Source organism: Choloepus didactylus, chromosome 7 (genome assembly GCF_015220235.1).
Source record: "Choloepus didactylus isolate mChoDid1 chromosome 7, mChoDid1.pri, whole genome shotgun sequence".
Taxonomy (NCBI): domain Eukaryota; kingdom Metazoa; phylum Chordata; class Mammalia; order Pilosa; family Megalonychidae; genus Choloepus; species Choloepus didactylus.
In genome coordinates, this window is record NC_051313.1 from 109,301,988 (window position 1) to 109,314,546 (window position 12,559).

At 44.3% G+C, this 12,559-nt stretch overlaps 1 protein-coding gene across 13 annotated transcripts in view; it reads left to right on the top strand.

The window, feature by feature from the left end:
• TRERF1 (transcriptional regulating factor 1) overlaps positions 1-12,559 on the top strand; it is a 205,209-nt gene that overhangs the window by 121,712 nt on the left and 70,938 nt on the right. For all 13 annotated transcript variants that reach the window (XM_037842425.1, XM_037842424.1, XM_037842430.1 and 10 more), the window contains one exon: positions 9,617-9,731. The gene's annotated coding sequence lies outside the window, so the exon portion shown is untranslated. The remainder of the gene's footprint in view (positions 1-9,616; positions 9,732-12,559) is intronic.

Genomic DNA, 12,559 nt, shown 5'->3' on the forward strand with positions numbered 1-12,559 from the left:
GTGAGTCTCCAGGCCCCATGGCCGGGAAGGCCTCACATTTGAAATCCAAGATTTCAAGGAAGCCACCAGGGACCGAACCCGCCCTGCGGGCCTCCCCATAGGTTCTCCCTAACATGGTCGCAGGGCTACAAATCCCAGCCCTGGGCTGCACCGAGGCTCTTTGATCTTCAGGGACATTGCCTTTTCCAGGGCAGATGTCTCAGTAGAGGGTACATCCTGAGGCCCATTTTGCATCCTAGCAGGGGTCACTGGACAGGCTCAGATTTGGAGGAGACAAAGGGAGAGAGGGGGGTGGGTGGCGGAGTTGAGGAGTTTGCAAAGAAGACCCTCTCTTCTGCTTATATAATCGTTCCAATAGGGGAGAACGATAGGGCTCAGCAAGCGAGTTCCTGGCGGCTTGTCATTTGAAGAAAACTGATCTGAACGACACTTTCCTCCTCTGCTTCCTGCCTTGCCTTTTTGTTCTTTGTATCATGAATAAAATGAATACAGGAGCCTTAGACTCGGAGTTACTCTTATAAGGCCTCCTCTCTGCTGCCAATGACTCAGCTGGGCCTTCAAGACATTCCTTGGGATGTGCTGGAGGGAAGCTGAGCCCAGGCCATCCAGGAGTAGGTGTTCTGGCCCCTGACCCCACCTGGCCTTCTTTTAACCTTGGAGCGGTTTCTGCAGGAGGGAGGAAGTGGCAGCTGGAAGGAAGGCTTACCGAAGGCAAATGCTTCTCCTGGTTCCTCTGTCTGCCCAGCCAGGCCTGCCTTTCTCTCGCCAGCTTTTCCCACACTAGACCCTCTTGCCATGGGCAGGCCGTCTTGTCTACTGCAAGCTGCACATAGACAAGAGGAGGTTTGCAGGCCCTAGAAGCCTGGTGATTCTAGTCTAAAGGCATGAAAACTATCCCTGGGCACTGACCACCAAGCACCAAGGAAAAGGAATATTAGAGGAACCGATTCATGTCTGTCTCTCCCACTGCCCTTGTGCTCCTGGAGGCAGGGGCTGCGTCTTACTTGCTGTTTCTTCCGAACACCAAGTCTGGCAGTAAGACCCATTGAATGTGTGTTGATTAGAGGAATTAATGAAAAGGAAGCACCTTTCCATGCATAAGGCTGTATTACCTGTATGTGACTGAGACACAAGCCCACATGCATGTGAAGGATGCTCCAGCGTATCTAGATGCCCAGACTCCAGCACATGGACTGGAATTTGTCATACACTTTCAGCACAGAATCATCTGATTTGGTCCATCATAAGGAGAGGCAGAGGGGATATTGTTCCCATTTTTCAGAAGAGGCAATGATCAGAGCGCTTGGGTGAAATGCCTAGTGTCGTGCAATTTCTAAGAAGTGCATCTGGATTATTCCACCCTAAATCTACTGAGTCCATGGCTATTTCCATGACTCTGTGTTGCCTTAAATCCTCAGAAATCTCAGAAGCAGAAGCTCCAATGCTTTTGAAAAATATTCCTTGCCCTCCTCTGGAAACAGCTACAGTGCCATCCACCTGGGAGAATCCTTCCTTTCCCTTCTGTTCTGCCTTTAGCTGAACAGCTGGGTCTCATCCATCCGCTGCCCAACAACCCTTGGAAGAATTATGGTAGGAAGGCCCTTTGCAGACTCCTCTTCTCTGATGGTTTTGGGGAAAAGAGATGATCGAGGGATACATCTGTTTTCCTTTTGGTAATCTGCTCTGGTCCCCAACTGCCTTTCCTTTTGTGTTCTACCAGACCACACAGTCCCCAACTTAAAAACCCAGGTGTATGGGAGAAGGTTTCAAGTTGGTCATTTGGAGCTCAGAATGAATTTTCTCATAGACGAAGCTTGAATGGGGTGCTTGGTCTACCCATAGTATATCTGAAATAGAATATTGATAGCATTGATCAGGTAGGGAACTAATATTAATATTTATTAATTAATAGTATTAAGCCTTTGCCATCTCCTGCCTGGAAGACTGCAGCAGCCTCATAACTGGTCTCTTCTTTCCCTCTCTTCTCCTCCACAGTTTGTTCTTCATGTGAAAAGTTAATCATACCCTATCTCTCCCCTGCACAGAGCCCTTCAATGATTTCCTGTCTGCATGGCCTGGAGGCCCTTCTTGGTCTGGCCCCTGCTGCTTCTCACCTGCCAACACCCCCCCTTACCTACCATGTACCAAAGCCACATTGCTTTTGTAAGTTCCTAGGACACCCCAACTTTGTTTTGCTGAAGGACTTAGCACCCAGTGTTTCCTCTCTTCCCACTGAGTCACCTGGATGAATCTCAGGTGCCCAGATGTCACCTCTTCTTAGAGGCCTTCCCTGGTCACCCTTCTCCAGATAGACCCCACCCATTCCCCATCACTCCTCCGTCCCCTTACCCTGGTTGATATTTCTGCATAACACTTATCATGGCCCCCATTATATTTACATTTATTTCTTTGCTCGTGTACTTTTGGCTTTTCCACTAGAATGCTGGCTCCACAAGCACAGGCACCTGGATTTTTTATTCACTGCTTTGTTTCCAGCACTATAAGAGTGCCTGACACATAGTAGGTGCTCACTAAATACTTTTAAATAAATAGATAAATGATTGACTCTATCTAACCAACAAGCTATTATAGTTTCTGTGCAGAATTTATCACCTATTCCAAAAATGAATTTCTTCCTTTTTCAGCCCTTGAGATTTGAAGTGTAGGGACTTTGTTTTAGTAATGAGCTTGCAGATTAGTTCTGAAAACCAGGACTTCTTACTCTGCATTCTTGGCAAAATAGATAACACCTGTTTGCTCAGAGAGTAGCATCTCAGGGTACTGAATTTGGCACGGGAAAGGAGCAGCACTTTGGTCTCCTGAGTCTCTTGCCACCACTTTTACTGAGATTGGCCATGGGTTTTTTGATTTGCTTTTGTTTTGTTTTGTTGGTTACTCTAGAGCAGGGTTTCTCAACCTCAGCACTACTGACATTTTGGAGTAGTGGGGACTGTGCATTGTAGGATGTTTAGCAGCAGCCCTGGCTTCTACCCACTGGATGCCAGTAGCACCAGACAGATGTTACCAAGTGTCCCCTGGGTGGGGGCAGAATCGCCCAGGTTGAGAACTACTGCTCTACCATGCACAGGAAGACCCCCACCACAAGAAATTATCCAGCCCCAAATGTCCAGCGTGCCAGGGTTGAGAAACCCTGCTCAGTGCTGGCTGGTGGATCTTTCTGTGATGATTGAAATGTTCTGTTCTGTGCCATCCAATAAGACAGCTGCTAGCCACAGGTGGCCGTTGAGCACCTGAAATGTGGCTAGTGCAACTGAAGACTTGACTTTTTAAGTTAATTTAATTTTAATTAATTTTAATTTAAATAGCCACCATGGCTCATGGCTGTGGTATTGAACAGCCTCTAGAGAGGCCAGTGTTTCTCACACTTTAATGTACACCCCAATCATCTGAGGATAGCCAAGTCTGATTCAGCAGTATTACTTCCTGTGCTGTTTTAATAGCAGTTGGATTTTTTCACACACCTTCCCTGCCGCCCAGTAAGGGGTAGGCAGGTGGGGTGCGTAAGACCTGCTTGCTCTGGGCTTGCCTGGGTAGGCCAGATCAGCGCGTATAACCTGCCCCCATGAATGAGCCATGAATGAGCCTGCTTCCCACAAAGCCCCAGGGATGTGTTTCTGGAAAGCACTCCTGCCTGTCCACCCTGGGCTGCCCTGGAGAGCCCGTCCCTTCACAAACTGGCTTTGAACTCTCCTGCTTTAATAGAATTTAACATGAAATTTTGCATTTTACTGCACAGTGGAACTGAGCCTGTTTTAATGAAAAATTACGGGGTTTCACTCCCAACATTTAAGTGTACTTTAAGACCACATCAGGTTACTCCTATGGCCCTGAGGATAAAGGTGATAAACCAGGGTAAGGGGACAGAGGATGGTTGGGGAGGGGGCTATATGGAGATCACTTGATGAAAGGAGCAGTATTTCTCTTAACAATGAGGATTCTGTTTCCCTTTCCAGAATTTCCTCAAAATATAATCTCAAGGGTGGAAAACAGCATTTAAATGATACATTGTATAAACAAGCAGAGGGAGCAAGGTCCTACTGTAGCTCCCTGAGCCACTTCAAGATTGCTGGAGGACACAAACCCAGCCCTCAGGGCATCTAAGTCAGCAGTTCTCAATCTTGGTGGGCCACACATTGCAAACACCTGATGAGCTTTACACAGTCTCGTTTAATAGGTTTGGGCAGGGGCCCAGGCCTAGGTGTGCACGTTAAGTTCCCCAGGTGATGCTAATGTACAATCAGGATTGAGAACTGCTGCCCTAGATGGTGGGCATGGTGAAAAAGCAGGCACAGCCCCTGCCCTCGTAGAGCTTGCAGTCTGACTGGGGAGACCAACCAGTTAATGACCAAATTAATTAACCACAATGGTAATAAGTGCTGCTGCACACTGAAATTACCGTAGGGTCAGAGAAATCTCACTGAGCCTGTAATAGCTGTAACCTGAAAGATGAGTAGACATTAATGAGGGGGTTCCTTGGAGAAGAGCATCCCGGGCAGAAGAACCAGTGTGTGTGCAAAGTCCCTGGGGCAGGAACAAGCTTGGAGTGCTTGAGGACCTGTAAAACAAGCGGGTTGGAGCCGTAAGCAAGGGGGTGGGAGGCCTGAGACAAAAATGGGGACTGGATGGTGGCTGCCAACCGTTGTTGGCCAACGATGAGCCCATCTAAAAAGCTCCCCATGTTTGCACTGCTCCAGGGTCCGTCTGAAAGGTCCAGCTTCCATCCACCTGCATTCTGGAATGAGCAACTAAGTCTTATAATGGTCTGGACAGGACTCCTCCCCCAGCCCCTGGAAACTCTTCTCTCCTTCTCCTAGGGAGTGTGGGTAAGGAAGGAGGTGGACACCAAAAGGAGAGGAGAGAGGTTTAGCGTAAGAATCAGGGTTCTCCCCACATTTGAAAAGCTTCCAGGTCTCCCCTGGTTGTTGGGTGATGTGCCTCAGTTGAAAATTAAATCTTCCGTGCTCCCATCTTCTTTACATAGAACTGATTTGCGGAGTAGTTGGCCTCAAACGACTGGAATCTTCCTCTCAGCACTGTCTCTTAGATGCAACTTGTCGTCTTCCTATTTCTTCTCCTCCCCCCTCCCCTTCTTTTTAAAATCTGTGCCAATTTATAATTTATTGTGGGTGGCATGGAGGGAATTCTTCACACTTCATTTGGTCCTGCTGCTTCCCATTCCACAAGCCCCTAGTTTATATCCTGCGTTCCCCCCCTCCCCCTGGCTGAGTGTCCCACCCGCCCTGCCACCCCCTTCCACCCTGCCTGGTGGGATGTGAACTGTTCTTTTTGTTTCAACAGCATCGTGGCTGGGAAAACCCTTTCTCTTTAATTGGGGCTTTGTAAGTACCTATTTAAAGTGCTCATTTCTGGATATTAGATCTTTTTTCCTCCCCAAGTTGCCTTTAAATCTTCATTCCCCTTTAATTCTAACAGTGGTGTAGTATGTAAGGCAGAATTTATCTCCATTGTGCAGAGGGAAACTGAGGCCCAGAGCTCAGTGCAGGATATACAGATTCTGACCTTGCCTGGTGAGATGCTGCTGGCTGTGGGTCCTTGGAAAGTCGTGCAGTCTTCCAGTGCTGTTTTCTCATTGGTGATATGGGAAGGAGATAAGATTTCCTCCCCCATGAGAGGACATGGGGTAAAGAAAAGGGCTTTGGTGCTTAACACCCTGGCTCTGCCACTCACAGTTCTGTGGCCTTGGGGAAGTCACCGGGCCATCACTTATAAAGATGATACCAGCAGCGACTCTGCAGGATTGTTGTAGATGTTTGAAATGCTGTCTGGGAAGTCCCAGCACCATGTCTGGCCCATGTAAGGCCTTCTGGATGTGGTAGCTGTTCCACTTCCTCTACCACTGAGATTCGGCTGCTTGTCCCAGGCACTCCCAGTTGTTAGTAGTAGAGCTGGATCTAGAATCCAGGTCTGCAGCCTCCAGCCCTGAGCTCTCAGGTGGAACCTTGGGTAAGCCCCCAGGATGGTATCCAGATTGTTCTGGAGAGGTCAAGCCTGAGTCAGATAGGGTGTGACACAGTGAGGATGAGTTCTGGTGAGCAGAGGGGCTTCCAGCTGGGACCCTTTGGTGCAGTGGTGGGGATCCTGATAGCACATACCAGGAGATGGTGAGTCATCAGGACTCCTGTGCAGTGATAGCTGACCCTCCAGCCTTTGCAAAGCTGCCCTGCAGCTTTCATGGATTCTGTGGATTTTTGCATTGAGAGAGGGACATGACCATCCCCCCTCCATGGGCATGGAGTGATAGTAACACGACCACTTATCCAGGGCCTTTTGGGAGCCAGGTACTATGCTGAATGCAGGACCTGTGTTCTCACTGATCTCCATGAGACCCCTGCGAGGAAGTTGCTGCTAACCCCAATTTACAGAAGAGGAACAAGGCCATACAGCCAGTGAGGGGTGGGCTAGAACCCAGGTCAGCTTGGCTCCAGAGCTCATTCTCTGTGCATGATGAAATTGTGTCGCCCTCTTTAAAGCAACTTCTACCTTAAAAGTTCTCCAGCAGTAATTTTAATAGTAGGATGTTTATCCAGATCCCATAACCCACACCCACTGTCTTGTCAGTCTTATGTCAGAGTTGACCTACTAACTTTACCAGCGGCCAAACTGAATTTAACTGTTACCACTGTTGCAGAGAAAAGTATTTAAGAGTCCTTATTACAAATTGGGAGGGTGTTCAAGGAGGCCTCTGTTTTGGATGTCTCGTGCCAGTTTAGGAAGAGGAAAAATTTAGCAGATGATGCACATTATGTTCTTGGGTTGCCTTAGGTAACTTCCTGGGCACTTTTTTGTAAAACCTGCACATCTTTAATGCCCATCTTGAATACCCATCTTGAATACCACAGTTATTGTGTGCCGTGATCCTTCCTGCCACAGGACCTTTGCACAGGCTACTCACTGCACCTGAACACTCTCTCTTTACCCTTCCCCTCCTGCCCTCTCTACTTTGCTTCAGTAATTAATTCTTAGCGCTCAGGTTAGAGTTAATTATTTAGGGAACCCACCACTGACCCTTTTCCATATTAGGTCTACCCCCTGTCATATGTTGTTATGCATTTGGGGAGGGGCATGAAAAATATATACTTTTTAAACGTTGGTTCCCCATTAGACTATAAACTCCACGAGGGCAGGGGCCGCATTGGTTTCACTCAACAGTTGTTTGCCTAATAGTGCCTTGCACTTGCCTGGCACAGGCATCCCTCGTTTTATTGTGCATTCCTTTATTGTGCTTTGCAGATACTGTGTTTTTACGAATTGAAGGTTTATGGCAACCCTGCCTTGAGCAAGTCTATTGGCGCTATTTTTCTAACAGTATGTGCTCACTTTGCATCTCTGTGTCACATTTTAATTAAGTTGTGTGCATTGGTTTTTTAAAGATGTAATACTATTGTACACTTAATAGACTAAAGTATAGTGTAAACATAACTTTTATATGTACTGGGAAACCAAAAAAACTTGTGCAATTTGCTTTATTGTGATACTCACTTTATTGAGGTGGTCTGGAACCGAAACCACAGTGTCTCCAAGGTATGCCTGTACATACTAGTCACCCAGTCAACACTGGATGGATAAACAGACGGTCAAATGGATGGATGGAGCTAGTCAACGTCATTTCCTTTTCTCTAACTCCAGCCAGTATTTTCTTAGCAGGGAAGGGGAATTATAATTACTTGTTTATATGTCTGTATTGGGCCCCTTTGAAGAAGAATCCATTTGCCTGATAGGTTGCCTGATAGGTTGATGACCTATAAAAGTTGGCTATGTAGCTGAATAAGCATAACTCCTACCCACAAGACAACCAGCTCCAAGTACTCAGTGCTGCTCCAGGGGAACCTCAAAGAGTTATTTTCATATGTTGACGGTCAGCGTGGCACATTTATTCATGGACATGGAGTGAAGTGCCTGCCTGCTTCCTCACCTTGCCATGGTTCAGCTCTCAGTAAGGTCTGCTGTTCAGGTTGCCAGTTACTGTACTGACTTATTTGTACATAAACAGTTATTCTCTCTAACCTTCTCTTCACCAACATTCAGAGATAATGATACACAATCTTTGTAACATTACAGGCATTGCTTCAAAAACATTCTGTTGCTATAGGGATGTTTATGATGTGTTTATCACTAAATTTCATAAGCAACAAACTCCCAAATTGCAAATGATTTAGCATTTGAAGCTGGGAGTGAGAGTGTATGTGTGTTTGCATTAAAAAAAAAGGAATCCAAGCCTTTGAAAATGGAAGTTTTTCTTCTGCAGAATTAGCTTCTAAAGTTTAAAATAAAATCTACTTACAAGCTGAGAGTTTAGAGCCGTGAGCACTTTCTCTTAAACATTCAAATGGGTGAAAATAGCTTATAATCTCTCCTTCAAGTGTTCAGGCAATAGGCATTTAAAGGCTTTTTGGAGCTAGCTGTCACAGACAAAGGATTTCTCAATTTAAAAAAAAAAATCATTTTTATAGCATTAAATAGTGAGAATGAATGCCAGCAGCCCTCTTGACATTTTGAAAATTATTTTCTGAAATGCCCCAGTTCATTTGGATAGATGACTCTTTGTTCTTCTCATTTGGGGAGGTAGCGTTGGCCAGGGTTGCCATGGTTAGGGGTGGGAAGTTCAGTGCCATCGGGTCAGGACTCCAGGCACAGCTTTAGACCAAGTTCGGTGAGCCTCACGCTCTGTTACCTGAACCTGGCAAATTGGTGCCACCACCTCGCTCCAGACAACCCTAAGCCACACTTTGCCAAACAAAGTCCCTGCTATTGTTCTCTTTCCTGGACAGAGAGACTCTGGACTAAATTCTCATAGTCCAGAGACTGAATTTGAAATCATTTTTATTTCTAGACAGAGATCCTTTCTGAAACAGGAGATCAGCCCGGCATCTTAGGAAAGTTGCACTGGGTATAGCGATGTGACTCTAAGCATGGTCCCTGGAGTGATGTTGGTCTGCAGACTGTTTACTGGGTCCATAAAATAAGCACAGAAACTAATAGTAAGCACTTAGAAGCTTTATAGTGATTTGACAAGTAATCTGTTGAACTGGATAATTAAAAAGTGGGCTTATAGTTTGTATGAATATTTTTTCGTTTCATTTTTCCTACCGGTTCCTTTTTATTGTATTTTATGAAAGTATTCATCTGTGATGGATTGGAAATTTAAGAAAAAAACAAACTGATTCTTAACCACAATTAGTTTGAGAAGGATCATGCTCTGTAGTACTTGCAGGCTGCCTCACCTCCCCTGTGGGGCAGGTAGTCTGTGGAATGAGTTTGGGGAAGTCACAGCATTTACCAGATTTATATTGTAATGAAACACGAGTACTTCTCTCTTCCCTGTTAGACAGTGTCTTGAGAGCAGGGACTGTGTCTAAGTATCTTCATGGCCTCATTCCTTATTGCCGTGCCTGGCACATTGCAGGGTTTGGGAAACGTTTATCGAATGCTTGCCTTCCTGCTTCCCAAATACTTGATAGTGGGTGAGGACAGCCTCGGAATCTCCCTGGACTTAGGGGTAGTGTCCTACGCAGGATGGTGACTGAGAGCCAGGAGCAAATGATGAAGTGACCTTTTCCTTCTCCTTTCCCCACAGAACCAGGTCTCCTCTTCCCACCTGTCCAGCAGCATGAGAGCAGTATGACTGGCCGGCCGCAGGAGAAGCCCCCAGAGCCAGGCCCCCAACTCAGACATCTGCTGCAGAGGTCAAGGTGAGCTTGCTGCCCCTCTCCTAAAAGGTTCAAGAATTTCATTTTAACTAATGCGATATACTTTTGTAATCCCTCACCATGTGCTAGAAGAATGGGGTTTACTGGGACAACAGTAGATTTAGAAAGTGCATGTCACCCCAACTGGACAAAGTGTGCTCGTTCCAGTGAATAGAATGACTGATGGCAAAGCAGAAAGGTCACCGAATTGAGTGTCTGGGGACCGGAGTCCTTGGTGTTCCTCCACCACCTCCTGAATCTGGGACCTTGGGCAGGTCTTTTAAAGAACTGGGTATCCAGGGAATTGTGGATGAAAGAATCTCTGGGGTAGGATGGAATTGGAAAGACCACTCCATCCATGGTCTGTGACTCCTGGTACTTCCCAGACAGACTCCTGTCCTGTGCCAATGGCCTTACAGAATTCCAGGCCAATTCCCAACCAGTGTTGGGCAGTTAATTGCTAGAAAATTCTTCCTGATATTGAGACATATTCTGTCTTTCTGTAATTTCTACCTTTTGGTCTTCACTCTGCCATTGGGAACCACGAAGACTGTGTTTTCAGAGACTCTTCCACGTGACTCCTCCTTTGGATTTGAGGATGGCTGTCTTGACTCTCCTTTTTTTGTATAAATTCTCCCTAGAGACTGGTACCACTCATCCTGCCTCTCATCTCCTTCCATGTTTGAAGGGGCTTCATTACGTTCAGTGTCTGCCCTGCCAGTTGCTTGCTCAAGCTATGCCATCCTCAACAGAGAATCATTCATTCTTTGGTAAATACTAAGAGCCTCCTCTGTGACACGCACTATTCTGGGCTCTGGGGATACATCAGTGAACAAGACAGGGTCCTTGTACTTTTTTAAAATAGGTTTGGATCCTTGGAGAGAGTTCCAAGCATGCATTGAGTCACTTCCATGTGATCCATTGTTGTGTTTTGTCCCTTTTCAACCTTTTCTTTAAATGTTCCATGAGCACTTGAAAAGAACGTGTGTTCTTTAGTTACTGGATAGTTTTCTATATATGTCTATGGAATTAAGTTTGCTCATTATGCTATTCATGTCGCTGGTATTCCTTTACTGTTTTGGTCTTACTAATCTATCACTCACTGAGAGTGATGTGTTAAAATTTCCCACTGGACATGTCAGTTTTTCCTTATAGTGCTGAAATTTTTTGCTTTAGATATTTGAAGTCAATATTATCTGATACATAGATGTTTAGAAATCTATGCGTCAAATGCGTATATATGTCTTATTGATGAATTCTGATTTATTTCTACCATCTTAGATTATGAACTTTTAATTTTTCTGCTTTTTCTTTTAGGTTGAGATGTTTTCCCTTCATTCTACTTTCCATCATCTGATTTGGAAATTAGGCAGTCCATGTCTGTTCTTTCAGTAGTGAACTCCAGCTATTTTAACAGGCATGCCTGTCAAAGTCTAAAATTATTCAGTGTCTTTACCTTCCTTCCAAACAGTACAAGAACCATAGACTGGTTCACTTCTAATCACTACCTATCCCATCTTGTATGCTATTGTTGTTCTGTATTTTTGTTCTATCCTGTTTTTTTCCCTACAAGTTAGACATCATTGTTTTATATAGTAAGTATTTGTACAGATTTACCTACATAAACTTATCCATCTCTTTCCTCACCATTCTGTCTTTCATCTGGGGTCATTTTCTTTCTGCCCAAAATAAATCCTTTAACATTATCCTTTAGTGAGGGTCGGTTGGTGATAAAACTCAAGTTTTTTCTATTTTGCTTCTGTTATTGGTTTGAAAAAGTCTTAATTTTACTCTCAGTTTTGAAAGGTAGCTGTATTACTGGATAATCTCTCAGGTCATTGAAGTGATTCTTGATGTTCCTCTATAAATGATCTAACATTTGGCTACATTAAAAATATATATTTTCTTCTTTAATATTCTGCAACTTCATTATGACATGTCTACGTGTAAATTTCTGTCTTCTGTTTCAGTTTCATTGGGGTTCTTAGGGCTAAAGATTGGTGTCTTTCAACAATTCTGGAAAATTCTCACCCTTTATTTCTTTGCATATTGCCTCTTCCCCATTCTTTCTATTATCTCCTTTGGAATTCCAGTTAGATTTATATTAGACCTTCTTACTCTTAATTTCTGTTTACATTTTTCATCTCTTTATCTCTCTGTGCTGTACTCTGAATAATTTCCTTAGATTTATCTCCCAGTTCAGTAACTTATTCTGTTTCTCAAATGCTGTTTAATCCTATCTGTTGGGTTTTTTTTTTCCTTTCATTTCCTTTATTTATCATTTCTGGAAGTTCTGGTCCATTGTTTTTCAAATCTGCTTGGTCATTTTTATGGTCTCTTGTTTCTTGCTCATATTTGCAAATTTCTCTTTCATTTCTTTAAAATATTGAAGTATCTACTTAGAAATTTTATACTTTATGTCTGGTAATTCTGAACCTGAAGTCTTTGCAGGTCTGATTCTGCCATCTGTTGTTTCTGTTCTCACAGTACCTTGTTTTCTTTCTTTCTCCTTGTTGTTTTCTATGAGCTGCTCATTTTCCTTGGAAATTTATCTTTGGGACTCTGAGGTATGAGCTGAAGTTGATTTTTCTAGAGATGATTTGCACTAACTCCTGCTATTTGTCTCAGGGGCATTACCAATCAAAAATCACTTTAAATTAAATTCTCTTCTTAAGGATTTTCTGACCATACAAATAGCATGAATTCAGATTGCAAACCTGTGTGAAGTCCAGTTTATGGTTACATATTTTCAGGAGAGATTTTTTTTTTCCACCAGGCTGGAGCCATTTGGAATCCCAGCTGTATAGTAGGGTATCCCTGGGCTTTTTCTC